Source organism: Macrobrachium nipponense, chromosome 12 (assembly GCF_015104395.2).
Source record: "Macrobrachium nipponense isolate FS-2020 chromosome 12, ASM1510439v2, whole genome shotgun sequence".
Taxonomy (NCBI): Eukaryota; Metazoa; Arthropoda; class Malacostraca; order Decapoda; family Palaemonidae; genus Macrobrachium; species Macrobrachium nipponense.
In genome coordinates, this window is record NC_087205.1 from 101,233,566 (window position 1) to 101,256,065 (window position 22,500).

At 37.4% G+C, this 22,500-nt stretch overlaps 1 protein-coding gene across 2 annotated transcripts in view; it reads right to left on the bottom strand.

The window, feature by feature from the left end:
• The window catches only part of LOC135224705 (inhibitor of growth protein 1 homolog), a 642,357-nt gene that overhangs the window by 365,923 nt on the left and 253,934 nt on the right, over window positions 1-22,500 (bottom strand). The window lies entirely within an intron of this gene.

The following is a 22,500-nucleotide window of genomic DNA, read 5'->3' on the forward strand; positions in this document are numbered from 1 at the left end:
AAGAAACCAGGACTCAAAATGCAGAACTGAAAAATTCTCCAAGTTTTAAAATATGCGAAATGGATAAATCACCAATAAATTAAAAATAGTACTCAGAGAGAGAGAGAGAGAGAGAGAGAGAGAGATACCTTATGCAGGACTGGACAAATTACCAAATAAATTCAAAACTGTTCTGAGAGAGAGAGAGAGAGAGAGAGAGAGAGAGAGAGAGAGAGAGAGAGAGAGAGAGAGAGAGAGAGAGAGAGTCTGACTTTATGCAGACTGGACAAATCACCAAATAAATTCAAAACTGTTCTGAAAGAGAGAGAGAGAGAGAGAGAGAGAGAGAGAGAGAGAGAGAGATGGAAGGAGAAGAGAGAGAGAGAGAGAGAGAGACTTCAGCATGGGGCTGGAAAAACTCCTCAGAAAAATAAATCAAAACTGTTCCTGGACTTTTGGATTCGTAAATCACCAATAAATTAAAAATAGTACTCAGAGAGAGAGAGAGAGAGAGAGAGAGATACCTTATGCAGGACTGGACAAATCACCAAATAAATTCAAAACTGTTCTGAGAGAGAGAGAGAGAGAGAGAGAGAGAGAGAGAGAGAGAAAGAGAGAGAGTCTGACTTTATGCAGACTGGACAAATCACCAAATAAATTCAAAACTGTTCTGAAAGAGAGAGAGAGAGAGAGAGAGAGAGAGAGAGAGAGAGAGAATCAAAAATTTCATGGACTTTCATACATTTATTACTTTGCAATAATGCTCTCATTATAATGCAAAGCACACACCGGCAGTTTACATGAATATTTATCTAACAGAATAAAACAGAATTATGCATGAAATAAAAGCTCTCCTGCTGAATCTGCTTGAACAGCGGGGAAATAATCAGGTCTTTTAACGTGACCAAAATACCACTGATCCAAATGCAACTGCGCTATTTGAAGTTAATGCAGAAAACACGTTTATGACTCGCGTGTAATCAACTTTGGAGATAACCAAGTGACAGATTTGATTTCTTCACACGAAGAGGAACTGCGGTCTATCAAAATGAGATGAGCAACAGAACATTTCATCATTTCATATTAAGAAATTTTGGTATTTGTAACAAAATATACAAATATATGCACGCTCATATATTATATACATATACAGGCATACAAATATTTACAGACAATTTGGATTCATATTGTCTACTGCCTAAGCGCCTGCTTTCCCCTTGGATTGGATTAATATATACAGATATATTATATATATATAGTTATAGTTATATTATATATATATTATTATATGCATATATATTCATATATAATTAGTATATGCATATATCTAATATATAACTATATATATAATATCATATATGTATATATAATTTATTTATATTACCTTTATTATCTATAATTAATACTTTTATAATATTATATATTTATTATATATAGTATATAGAGAAGGAGAGAGAGGAGAGAGAGAGATGAGAGAGAACGGAGAGAGAGAAGAGAGAGAGAGAGGAAGAGAGAGAATAATGAATAATTTGAGAATAAGGTTTACCTAATTATGTTGATAGGAGAACAAGTTTATAGACGATTCAGTGGAAGAGGTTTAGCTGAAGTTACACATTCGATCTTTACTAATCAGAATCGAAAGTTAAGACAGAAATAAATTAATGATAGAGAACAAGGGATAATAATATGGTTGTTAATGTAATTAAGACAAGCGAGTTTCATAACAAGAGAAGTATAAAAAGAAAAAAAGAAAATGGGGGTGGGAAAGGGAGGGAGGAGAAAGGCGCAGTGGAAAGAACGAATCAGAAAAAAGAAAGGACATTTGTGCAATGTGTATTGTGGGGTTCAAGGAAGTGCTGTTGAGCCTGTTGCATAGTCGAATGAAGCAGCTAATGCCGTGGAGTTTTTTTTTCTTTTTTTTTTGCAATGAAAGCGTGAATGTGACGTTCACTACTGGGCTTTTTTTTTTTCACAAAGCCATCCCTATTGGGTTTAATGCCTTCTGTAGCCAGCCCCTTTAGAAGAAAACGAGCATTGTCAAATTCACTGAACTAAATATCTATATATCACATATCAATATACATATACAAAATATATGTACATTGTATATGTTTATATATAAATAAATAAATAATATATATATATATATGTATATATATATATATATGTGTGTGTGTGTGTGTGTATGTATAAATACCATACACCGTCTATTTGCTAATACTGTATCGACAATGAATCCACTTCACCAGAGAAGGCAAACAAACACTGATTGGGAATTCCTCCCTTTTTAGTAATCGAAAATACTGTTAAAAGATTCCAATGACATGATTCAGGGTTGGGAGCTTTAAAAAAAAAAAAAAAAAAAAAAAAAAGGAGGAGAAATGATTACAGTATCTCATCCATGACTACTTGGCCACCACTTGAAACAGAACTCTTATGAGGTCTAATTTCGTTCTGTAAATACGAAGTTGGTGGTTACAATTTATTAAAGTGAAAGTTAGGATATATTGACAACAGCATCAATTTACATTCACGAAGTAAAAACACCACAGCGACACTCAATAATCAGCCGTCCTTCATTCACTGGCATCATTCGTCACCACCACCAAAAATAAGTATATAATATAAATACATAAATAATAAATAAACCTACAAATAAATAAAGATATCGGATATATAAAATTTAAAAAATTAGGTTCAAAAGGTTCCTATTGCTGAATAATCAATAACTAAATTATATATATATATATATATATATATATATATATATATATATATATATATATGAATTACAGAACAGATTCAAATTACTCGTTCTGCTAACCGTTATCGGCATTCTCTTCGGTTTTGTTTGTATGGTGTTTTTACGTTGCATGGAACCAGTGGTTATTCAGCAACGGGACCAACGGCTTTACGTGACTTCCGAACCACGTCGACGGTGAACTTCTATCACCAGAAATACACATCTCTAACACCTCAATGGAATGCACGAGAATCGAACTCGCGGCTAACGAAGTGGCAGGCCAAGACCATACCGAACACGCCACTGAGGCGTTTTATTCTCTTCGGAGAGCGATCGCGCCTTTTAGCCAAAGTTGCTTCCGCCCATAGGTAAAAAGTAAATATATATATATATATATATATATATATATATATATATATATATATATATATATATATATATATATATATATATATATATATATATATATATATATATATATATATATATATATATATATAATATATATATATATACTATTATAGTTCTCGCTCTTTCTCTCTTTATCGCTGTACGGTTTATTTCATCCGGGTATTAAAGGCTTCGTAATTTCCCCTAAGAATCTCCGCCCCCGCTGTCGGAACCTTTAAAATGCTTTCCTTTCCTTTCTCCGCCATCTTTTCTCTCCCACCTTTTTTTCCAGTCCTTTCCTTTTCCACCCTTCTGTTCTCGCTACTCCTTGCGTTCCTTCCCCCTTTTTCAAAGTCCATTACCTCGGCAATATTTCAGTCTCTTCCCCAGCCGGTGTTCATAAACCTTTTACTTTTATAGGGTTTTTTTTTTTTTTACTACGTCCAATTTAGCTGTCCACATTTTATTTGAAGCCTGCGCAATATAATCGTTTTCATCACTGTTCTAGTATAAATCATTATATATATATATATATATATATATCTATATATATATATATATATATATATATATATATATATATATATGTGTGTGTGTGTGTGTGTGTGTGTGTGTGTGTGTGTGTGTGTATGCATAAAAAATAATAATAATAAACAAAGGAAAATCAAGTGGTAAAACGTAATCAGCCTCAGCCAAGTGAGACTGACATCACCATGATTATTTAACAAACTATTATTTATATCATTGCCTAGAAAGCTCCAGCCAAGTGAGACTGATATCACGCCATTATTTAACAAACTAGGTAATCATATCAATAATTATTGAAAACTATTATGAGTAGACTGTCATATACATGCTCAAGGAATTCTCAGTAATTTGGAGAGGAATTGTCGATGTCTGTAGATGTATAGGATTGAAATGGGACCGTGAGTATAAACTGGAGAATCTGGTAAAAGAGCTTGAGAAGCCACAATATTATCCTTATAAAGAATTCTCCAGGAAAACTGAAAATCTCTACGAGAAAGTTATTTTATTTTTGAATGACGAGGTCATTGTCAAATTCTATGTTTGTTTATTTTGTGTTTTTACGTTGCATGTAATCAATGATTATTCAGCAACGGGACCAACATCTTCACATGACTTCCGAACCACGTCGAGAGTGAACTTCTTTCACCAGAAATACACATCTCTGACCCCTCAATGGAATGACCGAGACTCGAACTCGCGGCCACCGAGGTGGCAGGCCAAGAAACAAACCGACCACGTCACTGAGGCGCTTTTCTGACCTTGAGTAAAATGCTTTAAAATTAGTAAACATAGAAGGTCATGGAGAGAGAGAGAGAGAGCAGGATTTCTGTAACGATTCACCTTTGATTCTACTTTGAGTCATTTCTGCTATTTTTAAGTCTATACTTTTGATAATCGGGTTTTCCCAGAGAACATGACGGATCTTACTCTGAAGATAACTGAACTTCACACAAAGGTTCAACATAATAATAATAATAATAATAATAATAATAATATAATAATGAATATAATAATAATAATAATAATAATAATAATAATAATAATAATATATTATTATCTCTGATTAGAGAACCTTTCAAGGTTTTCATGAAACAGAATCAGTGAATGAATAAAGAAAATGGAAAAAGTAATATATATATATACATATATATGTATATATATATATATATATATATGTGTGTGTGTGTGTGTGTGTGTGTGTGTGTGTGTGTGTGTGTGTGTGTGTGTGTGTGTGTGATGCTATGTATAAATAAAGGCAATGCCACGGAGGAAAAATGAAAAGACGAGAAATGCCGAGATCTTTCGGTCTACACGACCATTTACTTTTTTGTGTGTGTGTGTGTGTGTGTGTCTGTGTGAAAGGTTTACGTCTATTTACGTGCATATGCATATGCTAAATAGAAAAGTTTGCTCAGAGATCTAATCTCCAATGCGGAGAGCATCCTAACACAGAAAATTGCATATAAACATATTTTTTTGTTGATTTTATTGTTCTTACTCTTTCTTCATCCACCACACGCTCTGTAGAGAAAAGTGCCAGAAAAAATACTTCCAGACACGTTCGTAACATAGATCTCTCTCCTCTCTCTCTCTCTCTCTCTCTCTCTCTCTCTCTCTGCGCTGTTGTCGTCGTCGTCGTCGTCCTTTCTCATCGTTTCTCAGCCCGAGGGAATAGAGCCATCACCTAGTACGATTCCCTGAGGTATCACCCGACTAGCAATAGTGCCACTGACAATACTCCCCGACTCCGCCTCTCTCTCACACTTGACAATACTGCTCCCACAATTTCTCCTCCATTCTTGGTCCCTCATCTCAACTTCATTCCTCTCTCTCTCTCTCTCTCTCTCTCTCTCTCTCTCTCTCTCTCAAACACACACTCGCACACATTTCCTTATTGAGATGCGCGTTGTCTGCAGCTCCCGTTCTGAGAAAAGCGGTTGCAAAAACCGTCCTTCTTGAGGGACGAGACAGGGAAGTAGGATTTTTCTCCCCCCCCCCCCCCCCCCAACCAACCACCACCACTACCTCCCCCTCCCCCCCCTCCTCCCCCGAAAGCATATACATATAGATATACCCTCTCCGGTTAGGTGAATATGGTCTCTTTCAATCACCTCGCACAAAAAGGAGAAGGGAGAAAAATGCAGGCAGGGATTTCTCATTAAAATATTTCAAAGAGGAATCATGACATGAATCCCCATGGTGTTCTTCCTTCCAGACCACGAAGACGGAGTCTTATAAGATTCTTCTGGCAAGAGGACTGTTTTTTTTTCTTCTTCTTCTTTTTTTTACGATTGAACTGTCACATTTTACTCGACTAGTAAATTGCAGTTGGGGCGAAATTTTCACATACGCAATGATCAGTGTCGCCAGAGAAGTCGACGGCTCTTTATATTTATTTTCCTAAACTTTGTCATCAAAATCCCATAGAGCTTCTTTCTACAGATATATTAGGAAAACATGCTTATATATGTAATCATACATTGTTAAAGTGACGATATGATAGAAGGAAAAGACCAAACTCTACTTGAAGAAGAGGCCAAAGTCATCTTTACAAATGCTTCAAGCAGACCATAATCGCTTTGATGTCTGAGTTACACATCGCTGAAGTACACCCGCAAATCATTCTAAAATAATCACATCCTAAGTAACAAACAAACAAAAGGTAAAAGCATCAGCAGTTTTGTCTGCAACAACACAGAGTTCCTTCATACTCTGCACTTTTAAGCAGATCGTTGGTATGGTAGTGTCTCGACATGCCGCTCAGATGTGGCTGGTTCGCGCCTCGCCCAGGCCGACGAAAAATCACTGGCCCTTAATCATGATCAGTCACTGCTGCAGTGCGGGGTCTGCGGTGGGAGGTTGAAGCCAACATTCTCTGGAAGCTTGTATTTCAAGTCACTGGCCCCTTTGGTGGGCTTGTTCCATGTGAATAGGCTTTATCTACTGAAATAGTAGTAATAATAATAATAACCAATTTAGTTTTACATTACGAAATCTGTGGTTATCAGCCCCGACTGACGAGTGAGTTCCAATATCGACCTGGGCTTTAAAAAAAACAAACAAACAACAACAACAACAACTTGGGCCCGTTTCCCGAAAAATCCGCGGTGCCTTCATTGCCTGAGTCAGTGAATTTACTTGAAATCAGGATGTAGAAAGATATGAGTAAAGCAACTTCATTGCAAAAGACATATTTAGAACTAAAAGATTAAAATCTGGAACCAGCCTTTGAGGGAAAAAGGAGTGTATATGTGAGTATACATATATACACCCATATACATGCATATATAAACATACATATAGACATAACACAGAAAAAGTAACACATTATCTTAACGGAGCAGGCAAATTAGAATCGATTTAAAATCACAAAAGTAGCGCCATTGGAAGAGGCTGAACTAATAAAAAGTCACTGAAATCAGAAATCTATGAGTGATTAAAAAAAAAATTATGATACATTCCAAGGTTACTTTTGATAACACCCCACCCTACCTCTCTTTGCTAAAAGAACTATTCTTATGATCTGAATGGCTAACTTTCTGAATAAGGATAATACTATAATTGTAATTATGATGTCGGTATTAGAGACATTGACCTTTAATAAAATAAATGCGATTAGAATTTGTTAATGTTTGGTTTGCCGGATATATTGCTAGTGCTACAGAGGTACTGTTATTTTGTTATATATATATATATATATATATATATATATATATATATATATATATATATACATATGGTTGTGAAAGCTAAATTACTGTGCTCCCTGTCTCTACCACCTTGCCCTGTTGTCCCTCCATCCCCAGAGGCCTTGCAATCGTACTGGCCCATCTCGAGTGCTTGAGGCCATCCATTACAATTCTACAACAGTATTTTTCTTTCCATTTTTGTCTCCCCTTCCCCTCAATTCACAATTTTCATCTTCACCTCCCTGTACAATGACTAGGAGGAGGAGGAGGAGGAGGAGGAGGAGGGAAAACACTACAGGCGTCTTCTGCTCCCTCTCCAAGGTCATTTTGCATGCCACACTCGATGCACATTTCGTTTCTCCATTTTACACCCGCTTTTATTCTCTTACTTTTCACGTCCTTCCAATACATGGGAAGACATTTTGAATATGATTACTCTTTCCTGCATTTCAAAAGTCTAGATGAAAGGCGACACCAGTGTGTTTTCCTTTGTATAGTCACAAGCATCCTCAAGTTTGAAATATAATTTAAGACTTGAACGCTTCGCCAGAACAGGGGTAACTTCCGAGATGAGAATGACATATTCCTACTCCTACTTTACCTGCTGGAAAATCGTGGATGAAACCCGTGCATAAAAGTACATATTACAACTTCATCCGCGTCGTACACCTACTACACAGGAGGCTCTTAATAAATGTCAAACAACCATAGATCGAGTCATTTTAAATTTGTCTTTCATGACCTTGCTCTTCCAGAAGATGAAGGGTTTTCCATTCTATTACTTCATTTGATACCATAAATTTAGCTATCTCTAAATCCTCCTCCTCCTCCTCCTCCTCCTCCTAACAATTTCGAATTCTTCACTCCTTTCACTAACCTAATCAGTATTTTGTCATGGCTTGGTCATGTGAAGAGAATATCAAACCATTTCACAAGGCTGGTTCATATTCTCACCTACACCAACCATATTGACCATTCTCAACCATTAAATTGTTCTTACACCTCATATAGCCACTAAAGTAGTCACACACAAAAAAAGAAGTAAATGTGTCGAAATTTCCGAAATATTTTCGGCAAAATCGAGTTTTCTGTACAGCGTACAATTCTGTATGAAACTCTCAGCCACGGACCATGAAACTCTCTGCCCCAGCATAGCGATGACAGACGCACACTCATGGCTAACTTTAACCTTAAATAAAAATAAAACTAGTGAGGCTAGATGGTTGCAATTTGGTATGTTTGATGACTGGAGGGTGGACAATCATCATACTAATTTGCAGAGCTCTTGCCTCAGTAGTTTTTAAGATCTGAGGGTGGACGGGAGAAGTGCGGACGGACACACAAATAGCCATCTTAATAGTTAAAACAAAAAGTTATGAAATCTTAGGAGTGTCCCTTCTGTTACAGCATAGACATGGTGGGCATAGTATCCAAAATCAGTAGTCTTAAAGCCCAGATTGAAAATTCCGGATTCAGCAGTTTTTCAGGTTTTCTCAATGGAGATAACAAAGAGACACGAGTAGATAGAGATCAAATAGATTTTAGAAATAATTTACTTCAAGTAAAATAACAAGTTATTTTCTATAAATTTTACAACGCTTCCATATAAATGTCCAAACTAACTTGATGAAATCGAAATTGAGCTTAAAAGTTAGGAATACAATGTGTGTGTGTGTGTGTGTGTGTGTGAGTGTGTGTGTGTGTGTTTTAAAAGTTTAACGTCACTCTTCGGAATACTTAATCAAAGGTGCATCAAACGGACAGGAAATGCATATGAATAAACTGTCTCAAATTTCGTCACTTTAACCGGACCAAAATGCCAGGCAAGTGAGAGAGAAATTTGAGAATCTTTGAATATATTCAGGCGAACGCTCTCCTCGCTAGATGCGTATCCAATATTCACGGCTGAAAACCTTGCACAGTTCATTTAGAGAAAGAATGTTTATAGCCATAGAGCTAAACTGAAATCTTTAAACCTTTCAGGTCTACCAAGTTCGTTCAGAGAAAGAACTTATATAGCTAAATTGAAATATTTTTACCTTCCGGACCTACCATGAATTGTACAATGATTATTTCAAAGTTAAAAATAGGTAAAAACTTGACTTGGTAACTTTAATTGAATATTTTACTTTAAGAATGTTACGTTCACTTGTACACAAATTCTAAGTAGAATGTTATTATTATTATTATTATTATTATTATTATTATTATTATTATTATTATTATTATTATTATTATTATTATTATCTTATCTCAGTTATCCTACGGGACTGGGTGGTATTTACAGTAAGGGGGTTCCGGGTTGCATCATGCCTCCTCCTTCACCTCCTCCTCTTCCTTATTATTATTATTTTATATTATTTTTATTATTATTATTATTATTATTATTATTATTATTATTTATTATTATTATTATTATTAGTATTTTTTTTGGTCTATCATAGTCCTCCAATTCGACTGAGTGGTATTTACAGTGTGGGGTTCCGGGTTGCAACCTGCTTCCTTAGGAGTTCATCACTTTTCTTACTATGTGCGCCGTTTCTACGATCACACTCTTCTGCATGAGTCCTGGAGCTACTTCAGCCTCTAGTTTTTCTAGATTCCTTTTCAGGGATCTTGGGATCGTGCCTAGTGCTCCTATGATTATGGGTACGATTTCCACTGGCATATCCCATATCCTTCCTATTTCTATTTTCAGGTCTTGATACGTTTCCATTTTTTCCCTCTCTTTCTCTTCAAATCTGGTGTCCCATGGTATTGCGACATCAATGAGTGATAATTTCTTCTTGATTTTGTCAATCAACGTCACGTCTGGTCTATTTGCACGTATCACCCTATCTGTTCTAATACCATAGTCCCAGAGGATCTTTGCTTGATCGTTTTCGATCACTCCTTCAGGTTGGTGCTCGTACCATTTATTACTGCAAGGTAGCTGATGTTTCTTGCACAGGCTCCAGTGGAGGGCTTTTGCCACTGAATCATGCCTCTTTTTGTACTGGTTCTGTGCAAGTGCCGGACATTCGCTTACTATGTGGTTCATGGTTTCATTTTTCGTATTGCACTTCCTACATATGGGAGAGATGTTATTTCCATCTATCGTTCTTTGAACATATCTGGTTCTTAGGGCCTGATCTTGTGCCGTTGTTATCATTCCTTCAGTTTCCTTCTTCAGCTCTCCCCTCTGTAGCCATTGCCATGTGTCATCGCTGGCTAGTTCTTTAGTCTGTCTCATGTATTGTCCGTGCATTGGTTTGTTGTGCCAGTCCTCTGTTCTGTTTGTCCTTCTCCTGTCTCTGTATATTTATGGGTCTTCGTCTACTTTTATCAGTCCTTCTTCCCATGCACTCTTTAGCCACTCGTCTTCACTGGTTTTCAGATATTGCCCCAGTGCTCTGTTCTCGATGTTGACGCAGTCCCCTATACTTAGTAGTCCTCTCCCTCCTTCCTTTCGTGTTATGTATAGTCTGTCCGTATTTGCTCTAGGGTGTAGTGCTTTTTGTATAGTCATATGTTTCATAGTTTTCTGGTCTATGCTGCGAAGTTCTGCCTTCGTCCATTCCACTATTCCTGCGCTGTATCTGATTACTGGCACTGCCCATGTGTTTATGACTTTTATCATAGTTCCGGCGTTGAGATTTGGCTTGAGTATCGTCTTGAGTCTCTGCATATATTCTTTCCTGATCGTGTTCTTCATCTCTTGGTGTTTTTTATATCCCCGCCTTCCATTATTCCCAGGTATTTGTATCCAGTCTCATCTATGTGTTCGATGTTGCTCCCATCTGGTAGCTTTATCCCTTCAGTCCTTGTAACTTTGCTCTTTTGTATGTTGACTAAGCCGCATTTTTCTATTCCAAACTCCATCCTGATGTCCCCAGATACAATCCTTACAGTCTGGATTAGGGTATCTATTTCCTTGATGCTCTTACCATACAGCTTGATGTCGTCCATGAACATCACATGGTTAATTCTGTTGCCTCTTTTCTTGAGTTGGTACCCAGCATACATCTTCTGCAGTACTTTTGTCATGGGAATCATGGCTACTACGAAGAGTAGTGGGGACAGTGAGTCGTCCTGGAAGATCCCTCTCCTGATATTAACCTCTGCTAGTCTTATTCCAGAGCTTGTAAGTATTGTATTCCAGTTGCGCATTCTATTTTTAAGGAAGCTAATGGTGTTTTCCTCTGCCCCATATATTTTCAGGCATTCTATTAGCCATGTGTGTGGTATCATGTCGAAGGCTTTCTTATAATAATAATAATAATAATAATAATAATAATAATAATAATAATAATAATAATAATAATAATAATAATAATAATAATAATATATTTTTTTCTTCTTCTTTTTTTTTGCTCTATCACAGTCCTCCAATTCGACGGGGTGATATTTACAGTGTGGGGTTCCGGGTTGGATCCTGCCTCCTTAGGAGTCCATCACTTTTCTTACTATGTGCACCGCTTCTACGATCACACTCTTCTGCATGAGTCCTGGAGCTACTTCAGCCTCTAGTTTTTCTAGATTCCTTTTCAGGGATCTTGGGATCGTGCCTAGTGCTCCTATGATTATGGGTACGATTTCCACTGGCATATCCCATATCCTTCTTATTTCTATTTTCAGATCTTGATACTTATCCATTTTTTCCCTCTCTTTCTCTTCAACTCTGGTGTCCCATGGTATTGCAACATCAATGATTGTTACTTTCTTCTTGATTTTGTCAATCAACGTCACGTCTGGTCTATTTGCACGTATCACCCTATCTGTTCTAATACCATAGTCCCAGAGGATCTTTGCTTGATCGTTTTCTATCACTCCTTCAGGTTGGTGCTCGTACCACTTATTAATGCAAGGTAGCTGATGTTTCTTGCACAGGCTCCAGTGGAGGGCTTTTGCCACTGAATCATGCCTCTTTTTGTACTGGTTCTGTGCAAGTGCCGGACATTCGCTCGCTATGTGGTTTATGGTTTCATTTTTTGTATTGCACTTCCTACATAGGGGAGAGATGTTATTTCCGTCTATCGTTCTTTGAACATATCTGGTTCTTAGGGCCTGATCTTGTGCCGCTGTTATCATTCCTTCAGTTCCTTCTTTAGCTCTCCCCTCTGTAGACATTGCCATGTGTCATCGCTGGCTAGTTCTTTAGTCTGTCTCATGTATTGTCCGTGCATTGGTTTGTTGTGCCAGTCCTCTGTTCTGTTTGTCATTCTCCTGTCTCTGTAAATTTCTGGGTCTTCGTCTACTTTTATTAGTCCTTCTTCCCATGCACTCTTTAGCCACTCGTCTTCACTGGTTTTCAGATATTGCCCCAGTGCTCTGTTCTCGATGTTGACGCAGTCCCCTATACTTAGTAGTCCTCTCCCTCCTTCCTTTCGTGTTATGTATAGTCTGTCCGTATTTGCTCTAGGGTGTAGTGCTTTTTGTATAGTCATATGTTTCATAGTTTTCTGGTCTATGCTGCGAAGTTCTGCCTTCGTCCATTCCACTATTCCTGCGCTGTATCTGATTACTGGCACTGCCCATGTTTTTATGGCTTTTATCATATTTCCGGCGTTGAGTTTTGACTTGAGTATCGCCTTGAGTCTCTGCATATATTCTTTCCTGATCGTATCCTTCATCTCTTGGTGTTTTATATCTCCTCCTTCCATTATTCCCAGGTATTTGTATCCAGTCTCGTGTATGTGTTTGATGTTGCTCCCATCTGGTAGCTTTATCCCTTCAGTTCTCGTTACTTTGCCTTTTTGTATGTTGACTGAGGCGCATTTTTCTATTCCAAACTCCATCCTGATGTCCCAAGATACAATCCTTACAGTCTGGATTAGGGTATCTATTTCCTTGATGCTCTTACAATACAGCTTGATGTCGTCCATAAACATCAGATGGTTGATTCTGTTGCCTCTTTTCTTGAGTTGGTACCCGGCATCCATCTTCTGTAGTACTTTTGTCATGGGAATCATGGCTACTACAAAGAGTAGTGGGGACAGTGAGTCGCCCTGGAAGATCCCTCTCCTGATATTAACCTCTGCTAGTCTTATTCCAGAGCTTGTAAGTATTGTATTCCAGTTGCGCATTGTATTTTTGAGGAAGCTGATGGGGTTTTCCTCTGCCACATATATTTTCAGGCATTCTATTAGCCATGTGTGTGGTATCATGTTGAAGGCTTTCTTATAGTCTATCCATGCCATGCTTAGGTTGGTTTTCCTTCTCCTACTGTTCTTCATTACCATTTTGTCTATCAGGAGCTGGTCTTTTGTGCCCCTACACTTCCTTCTGCAGCCTTTCTGTTGTTAGGGGATGGTGTTTGTCTCCTCTAGGTAGTTGTATAGCCTTTCACTGATGATGCCTGTTAGTAACTTCCACATTATTGGTAGGCAGGTGATAGGCCTGTAGTTACTGGCTATATTTCCCTTACTCTTGTCTTTTTGTACTAAGGATGTTCTTCCTGTGGTCATCCATTTGGGTGCATTGTGATTTGAGATGCAATGCTGAAGTTGTTCTGCTATTCTTGGGTGTAGGGCCTTGAAGTTTTTGAGCCAGTATCCATGGACTTCATCGGAACCTGGGGCTTTCCAGTTTGGCATTTTCTTTAGTTGGTGTCTGACTGTGTCTGTCGTGATCTCTGTGAATCTGTTTTATTCTCCCTGTTTCTTCTTCCTTGACTTCCTGGAGCCATGTTGCATGTTTGTTGTGTGATACCAGATTGCTACAGATGTTTTCCCAGAGTCTCTTACTTGGTTCGGCTTCAGGAATTTTTTGGTGGTTGTCTTCCCCTCTTAGTTGGCTGTAGTCTTTTCTGGTTGGTTCCAAATAGTTTGTTCTGTTGGTATCCCTTATTCCTGTTCATGTACCGTTGGATCTTATGTGCTTTGGCTTTAAGCCTCTGTTTTACATCTTCTATTGTGTTGTTTAGTCCCCTCTCTTGTACTTTGTATTTCTCGTTCAGTTCCTCCCTTGTTTTCTTGCTTCTTAGCCTTTTTTCTGCCATCTCTTTCAGTTTACTCAAGTCAGATCTCATCACCATGATTTGCTTTTCCAGGCGCCTTTTCCAAAGGAGGTTGCTGTTTTGGTTTCTGTTGGGTTGTTGTGCTGGTGGTGTTGGTGTTCGAATCCCCATCAGTTCTGCTACTAATCTTGCTCCTGCATATACCAAGTTATTTGTTTCTGTGATACTGGTGGTGTGTATTATGCCCATTATTTCATTGACCTCACTTGTTTTCTCCCTTAATTTCTTGGTGTGGTAGGCTTTCATGGAGGGGATCTTTGTTCTCTCTGTATATGGCTCCATCCATTGTCTAATCTTTTCTACTCACTTCCGTCCTCTCTGTTACTTCGTCGGTGTTTCTTCGTGTGTCGTTGTTTGGTACCTCATCCTCCCTGTCGTCTTCTGTGGCATCGTCTCTCAGTTCGTCTTCGTATAATTCGTTGTCGTGTGACATTTCCCTTTCCAGTTCTTCTCTTTCTGTTGGGGAGAGCCAGTTCTTTTTCTTTATGTTCCTTACTTGGTCTGCCAGCCTCTGCTCTGTTTGGGGGTGTTATTCCTCTCATTCCAGATGTTGACCAATCTTCTTCTATATCCTCTCTCCGTCGGGTTGCTTCTGATGTAGCATCTCCATATTTCCTTATTTTCTTCTCTTGTCCATTTCTTCCTTTGGTTTGCTTCTGTAGCTCCAATCTCAGGCTGTTGGTTACTGTCGTTGTGGTGGTCAGTTGCTGGATGACGACCTCCAAGTACCTGACCGTCTTCCCCTTCAATTGGGTTGAATACCTGGCTGCCGGACGAAGCTCCTCTGTTGCCAGAGGTTCCATTTACGTCGTTGTCGTTTATTCCTTCATTTCTTAACATCATTGCTGAGTTTTGCTATTTAACTCATAGCTGGACCCTACCCCATCAGGGATAGGTACTCATTTACAGCTGAGTAGACTGAAGAAATTATGGTAAAGATCCTTTCCCAAGGAATCAACGCCGAGGAGAGCGGTCACCCATCCAACGACTGACCAGCCCCAATGTTGCTTAACCAGTCCATTGACGACCTAACCCACTCTGCCACGGCGCCACATTATTATTATTATTATTATTATTATTATTATTATTATTATTATTATTATTATTATTATTATTCAGAAGATAAACCCTACCCATATGGAAGAAGCCTACAGGGGACACTGACTTTGAAACTCACGTTTCCAAAGAATATGGTGTTCATTAGGAGGTAAAGGGAAATAAAGAAAGAAGAGATCGCCCTATTAAAAAAAGAAATTAATAAATTAATAAATAGATAAAAACGTATTAAAATGCAAAGCAAAGCAAAACCAATATGGCTTCTTGACCTCAGTAAATCGTTATGGTTGGTGGATCAGCGTACAGAAGTCTACACCAGGCCTCCCACTTATTTGCACTCCATACAATCATTTACAGCCGAATATTGTGCAAGGGCAGAAATAAATTGATGCTAGGTTAATGTATGCCAACTAAACAATCAACCATCCAGCGAGTCAAAAATAAAATTTTAGGATATATATAATAAAATGATGATGATGATGGTAAATGAATGCCACAAAAATAAACAGTGATCAATACCTTCCATGCACATGGGAAAACGGTGCGGGGAATTTCACACTTAGTACAGCGCATTAGAGCATATGCACAATCCCGGATGTTTATGAAAACACGACAAATTGCTCTCTCTCTCTCTCTCTCTCTCTCTCTCTCTCTCTCTCTCTCTCTCTCTCTCTCTCTCCTCCAACGCAAATGAACAACATCGCCATTCTCTCAACAACGAATTTTAGCTCTCTCTCTCTCTCTCTCTCTCTCTCTCTCTCTCTCTCTCTCTCTCTCTCTCTCTCTCTCTCTCTCTTTGTGTGTGTGTGTGTGTGTGTGTGTGAAAACACAATACAGCATTCATTCTCTCTCAACAATGAACGTGAGCTTCAATGCAACCTGTCAATTTAGACAACCATATACAAAGTGACTCACGGCATCATCTGCCTTGCAATTTCGCGCTGAAAACGTTGTGCAAACGTTGCAACCAACTATATAAAACCGTATTCTGAAACGTTTTCTTCACGCTATCCTGCAAATGTGAGAGTTCTCTATTTCTACAGTCTTTTTGTTATCCACATTCTTCACTTCCTACGATTTTCTTTTTCTAAAAAAGAAAGTTTGACTTCAAACACTGCAGGTTCTGGAAACATAAAAGTCTCTCACAGCCTTTCCGTAGAGTCGATTCTAGAATTTCTTTGCATAAAACAATGTTTCAAGATACACGCTGACCCTCACGACTCATACAATGATTTTTTTTTTTTTTTTTGGGTGAGAGCGGAATAAAAGACTCACTATTTTTCTCCCTACAGCGTTTTTTTATTTTTCTTTTGATTCCGTATCCTTAGAGTTGGGTTTTGGTCCTTTTGCAGTGCTCCGCTTCGTTTCTTAGACAAAAATGTTCTCCTAGAAAAGATGACCTACGTTTTGACAGTTTTTATGAACTGTTAGGTAGTGCCTATGTACAGTTTATATATATATATATATATATATATATATATATATATATATATATATATATATTATATAACAATATATATGTATATATATACATATATATATATATATATATATATACACATATATATATGTATATATATACATATATATATATATATATATATATAGATATATATATATATATATATATATATATATATATAATCATTCGAGCTACAAATGTCCTTTAATATCTAATTCGCTTTAACCTCGGAATTGATATATTTTCATATATGTACCGAAGGGGAATTTTTAGTTGATAATAATTTCGTCCCCTCACGGGATCGAACCACTGTCCAGTGGACGAGAACGAAATCAGGACGGACAGTGACGTTGCCGAATCGGCCAACAAAGATGTGATGTGATAATTATACACACACACACACACATATATGTATATATATATATATATTATATATATATATATATATATATATATATATATGTGTGTGTGTGTGTGTGTGTGTGTGTATGTATGTATATATATACTCATATTACATATATACAGATGGATAATATAAGACTGTTAGGTATTATCTATAAATATATATATATATATATATATATATATATATATATATAGTATATATATATATATTATAAAACATACATGTACATCTATACATATATGTATAGTATATACATACATGTATACATCTATACATATATGTATAAGATCCTATCATCAACTGACAACGACTGCAAGACCAGTCCTAAAGTGTAATAGTTCTAAACCCCATTTTGAACGGAAACCAAAATCTCCTTACGAGAGAGAGAGAGAGAGAGAGAGAGAGAGAGAGAGAGAGAGAGAGAGAGAGAGAGAGAGAAATGAAATGTGTCTGACCACCTTGAAAACTGAAGATTTTTTTTTTATTTAGATGTCAAGTAACTTGCGAATGCATAAATAACTAACTTTACCTGCTACCACTAACGTACATTATGTGTTTTCACAACGATAAGACCTCTATTATCTGTTATACTTACATTCGACAGAGAGGTTCGATCGCATTACAATTCCAGAAAACAGAAATCTATTCTGCAATATGCGACCTACGATTATAAAAAAAAAGAGACATAGCATTTCATCTCAAAAAGATCTAACATCAACATGAAGTGAGAAAGTGCGAGAAAGAGACAGCTGTTACCGAGTATTATGTAATTACGTAGGCCAGGTTTATTCAGTCAATCGTGATCCTTGCATACATTCATTGAAAACGATCCAATGTGGTAGATTTCGAAAAAAAGTTAACCAAGTCAAAATTACACCAAAAGGGCTCTTATGTTGTTTTATTCATTCATTAATATTCAGATCCCCGCTGACCGGATCTAAAACGTCACAAAAATATGTCCATAGACGTTAAATATAAATATATTATATATATATATATATATATATATATATATATATATATATATATATATATATATATATATATACAGTGTGGCATGTTTATTATACCATTTACGGGAGTAAGAAATATACCATTATCTCCTAGCTGTCTTCAATATGAGCCAAGGCAATGCGTCAATCACGAACATATAAATCCGGACGGAACACCTTTATAAATACAAACCACTTCGTCAATCTAAATAAATTTTTACACAATATAACTACTGCCCCTGTAACTATTTCTCTTGTTTTCTATCGAGACGAGGGACGATGCGTCTTACTAAAAATACGTACAATGGCATATTCAACTGTTTCTTTTATGCGTTAATTCAAGAAAAACATTGAATTGTTAGATTACAGAAAATAGGTCTATATATATATATATATATATATATATATATATATATATATATATATACTATATATATATATATAATATATTTCACACGTACGTTTGTATGCATGTATGAAGACAGCTATACTCCTTCCATTAAGATCGCTGGCTCCATAAAGTATTAACTCTGCCACTTCTCAGCCAGTATTTTGGGGGAAGGTTACTGGTCGCAGGCTTATATCAACTTTGCTAAAATGTCATTACATTCGACTTACTACCAGGAACTAAGTCAAAAGAGGGACAACGTATTTGACTAAAACGCGACCATACTGCACTATTGTCGCTTGTGATTTGAATTCGAGTTTTTTTATTTAATTAGCAAGACAGGTGCTCTACCTAAACATAGGAAGAAGAGGTGCATAATTACAATATACAGCCAATATATATATATATATATATATATATATATATATATATATATATATATAGATAGTATAGATAGATAGATAAATAGATAGATAGATAGATAGATAGATAGATAGATAAAAGGCCCGTAAAACACTATTTGAAAGTTGCTACTATATATATGATTGTAACATTTAAATAGTGTTTTATTGGCCTTTTTTATCTTCATATGATACTGTTGTATTACAGTAAAAGACATATATGATATATATATATATATATACTATATATATATATATATATATATATATATATATGTATATATATATAAATATATATATATATATATATATATATATATATATATATATAACTAGCTAGAGTGACAAAAAGATAGTATATAGATAGGCAGATAGATAAAACCGAGCGTTCATTTGCTGGCACTACTAATGGAACAGTACATACCTTATCATGACTTAATGACAATTAATCTAACAGTGGCCAGTCCAACCTGCAGCCCTCGGCAATTAAAACTGAAAAGCTACAAATGAGCTTCAGATCCCTAAACACGGAAAGCAGTTCAGAACAGAATCTTTCCCCAATCGTCTCTTAGATTTTTTTGGTTTCAGAAGAATCCACTGTATCTCTCAGCAGGCACTATTGCGAGATCTGTATACGAGCCCTATCACTTGCCATGAGTGAGGCTGCCTTATACTGCTGGAAATGCTCTCTCTCTCTCTCTCTCTCTGGAATATGTAGTCTGTGCGTTTCCCTTACCAGCAGGGCTTTCCTTGTACTTGCCCCTGGCTTGCGTAGCGGGGCCCCTGGGAAGCAGTGCCAATACGGCCCGCCTGACGTGTAGCACCCAGGGGGCACTCGCTCTCACTCTCACGCCCTCTTCCCCAGCGCGGCGCACCTCTCTCTCTCTCTCTCTCTCTCTCTCTCTCTCTCTCTGTGTGTGTGTGTGTGTGGTGTGTGTACACAAACGAACCATTGATCTAAACAAGATCATCCATTGTAATCTCTCAATATCCTATAACTGTTTGTCTTTGTTCTGGCAACCCCTGGTAAGCTATATATATTCTTTATACGAGAATAACCGTTTATTCCAAAATTCTCTTTCCCTTTAAACTAACCAAAAAAATATAAAAAAGAAAGGAAGAATAAAAAAAAAAGTTTCTCTTTGGCATGTCTACTTTACTCATGTTATAATGTATGGAACACGAAAGATTATGATGTTTCGCCTGTGGCCAAAGGACACGAATGATAGAAATTTAGCATTAATTCTGCTTCATTTCTGTTTAAGGGACATGTTTATGGCTAGAGAGAGAGAGAGAGAGAGAGAGAGAGAGAGAGAGAGAGAGAGAGAGAGAGAGACCGGGTTATGTAATTGCAATAAAAAGGAAACAGAAATAGAAAAAATGTCATGTAATTAAGTAAAGATCAGATTCCGGCCTTGAACTCAAAATCGCTGGGCAGGGTTTACAATTAATTAATAATAATAATAATAATAATAATAATAATAATAAAAGAAGGAAACTGAAGGAATGATAACAGCGGCACAAGATCAGGCCCTAAGAACCAGATATGTTCAAAGAACGATAGACGGAAATAACATCTCCCATATGTAGGAAGTGCAATACGAAAAATTAAACCATAAACCACATAGCAAGCGAATGCCCGGCACTTGCACAGAACCAGTACAAAAAGAGGCATGATTCAGTGGCAAAAGCCCTCCACTGGAGCCTGTGCAAGAAACATCAGCTACCTTGCAGTAATAAGTGGTACGAGCACCAACCTGAGGGAGTGATAGAAAACGATCACGCAAAGATCCTCTGGGACTATGGTATCAGAACAGATAGGGTGATACGTGCAAATAGACCAGACGTGACGTTGATTGACAAAATCAAGAAGAAAGTATCACTCATTGATGTAGCAATACCATGGGACACCAGAGTTGAAGAGAAAGAGAGAGAAAAAATGGATAAGTATCAAGGTCTGAAAATAGAAATAAGAAGGATATGGGATATGCCAGTTGGAATCGTACCCATAATCATAGGAGCACTAGGCACGATCCCAAGATCCCTGAAAAGGAATCTAGCAAAACTAGGGGCTGAAGTAGCTCCAGGACTCATGCAGAAGAGTATGATCCTAGAAACGGCACACATAGTAAGAAAAGTGATGGACTCCTAAGGAGGCAGGATGCAACCTGGAACCCCACACTATAAATACTACCCAGTCGAATTGGAGGACTGTCATAGAAAAAAAAAATAATAATAATAATAATAATAATAATATATTATTATTATTATTATTATTATTATTATTATTATTATTATTATAGTTTTTGAAACGAAAACGATCAAAGATATCCGACATTTCGAAGCAACATATTATCTATACTACAAAGGACTAAATCTCTGGATCCGTATCTGTAATTAAGGGGAAAATGGGGCCTTTGGCTTCGCATAAAATCATCCTCGCATAAAAATAAGGACTAAACCTGCCCAGGCCAGACCGCGTCGACAGACTCTGAACACTCGAGACCATGCAATTGCAACAAATCGAATTAAATTTTCTTTATCGTTTTTCTTGCTCTCGGTGAGAGAGGGAAAATGAACGTGGTACATATATTTGTTTTCGCCCTTTTTTTTTCTTCATATATTCTACTTCCCATTTACGTTATCATATTCCCTTTTAGTCTCCCCTTCTTTTCTGTCCCCTCTTGCTGTCAGAGTTTCATATTCTCTCTCCAATTCTCACTGTCACGCTGCAAAGTTGCCAGTGCCGGCGCACACAAGAACGCACACACACACACACATACACCAACTGCAAGCATATTGCTCTCTCTCTCTCTCTCTCTCTCTCTCTCTCTCTCTCTCTCTCTCTCTCTCTGTGTGTGGCCCTTCGTTTATTCCTCCCTTTCGTTCTTTCTTCCTCTTACTTTCCCCTCTTTATCATTCAGCTCTCTCTCTCTCTCTCTCTCTCTCTCTCTCTCTCTCTCTCTCCTTCCCCTCTGCGTCTCCCTCTGTCTATCGCGTTCAGTCCTGGCTGCAGACCTTCTGATCTCCGTCCACTCTCCCCTCCGCAGTTATTCAGGTGTTCTTATCCGTTCCTTCATGACCCTAAATGACCCCCAGCGCCGTGCGACGTTAGGCTGAAAAGGTCAATGTGGGGAAAATAAAAGCGAGAGAGAGAGAGAGAGAGAGAGAGAGAGAGAGAGAGAGAGAGAGAGAGAGAGAGAGAGAGGTGGTTCTTCGATCCCATCCTCGGAGCAAAATGCAATTCAGTACGTACATTTCAGAACGACTTTAATCAACATGCTTATTGAACGAGAGGAGGCCATTTTCCGGTCTATTGAAACAGATGAACATTCGCCCCCGTTTCAATTTATAAGTCAGTCAGTAAGCAAGTATGGTGAACGTCGTATTTACGGAGCGAACGCGGGTCCTGCTTGGGGCCCTGAGAGAGAGAGAGAGAGAGAGAGAGAGAGAGAGAGAGATGAAGGGC